The sequence below is a fragment of the Charadrius vociferus genome, unplaced genomic scaffold, assembly GCF_000708025.1.
Source record: "Charadrius vociferus isolate BGI_N301 unplaced genomic scaffold, ASM70802v2 scaffold564, whole genome shotgun sequence".
In the NCBI taxonomy this organism is placed as follows: domain Eukaryota; kingdom Metazoa; phylum Chordata; class Aves; order Charadriiformes; family Charadriidae; genus Charadrius; species Charadrius vociferus.
In genome coordinates, this window is record NW_009647940.1 from 34,238 (window position 1) to 34,574 (window position 337).

Sequence of the window (337 nt, forward strand, 5' to 3'; positions counted from 1 at the left end):
CGTTGACACCCTAGCAGTAAGGCTGGGCTGGGGCAGAGGTGGGGGGCCGGGGGGGTCCCCAGGCTGGGAGGTGGCAGGGCTGAGAGCCAAGCGTTCCCCCCATCGCTTTCCCCACCATCCTGTTCCCTGGGAAAGGCTCAGGAGCCCTCAGGGTGGTGGTGGTGGGGAGGTGGTCCCAGTGGGGGGAGGAGGCTGCCTGGGGCTGTGCTGTGGGTCTGGGTGTTTCTCCCCACAAGCATAGGGCTGGTGCAGAGCAGCCCGGGGAGGGGCATGGGGTCTGCTGCCCCTGCGTGTTCCTATGCCCCCTAGTTTGGCACCAGACTGTGGCTGGTGCCCC

The 337-nt window shown here is 68.0% G+C and overlaps 1 protein-coding gene across 1 annotated transcript in view; it reads left to right on the forward strand.

The window, feature by feature from the left end:
* The window catches only part of KMT2D (lysine (K)-specific methyltransferase 2D), a 25,748-nt gene that overhangs the window by 5,448 nt on the left and 19,963 nt on the right, over positions 1-337 (forward strand). The window lies entirely within an intron of this gene.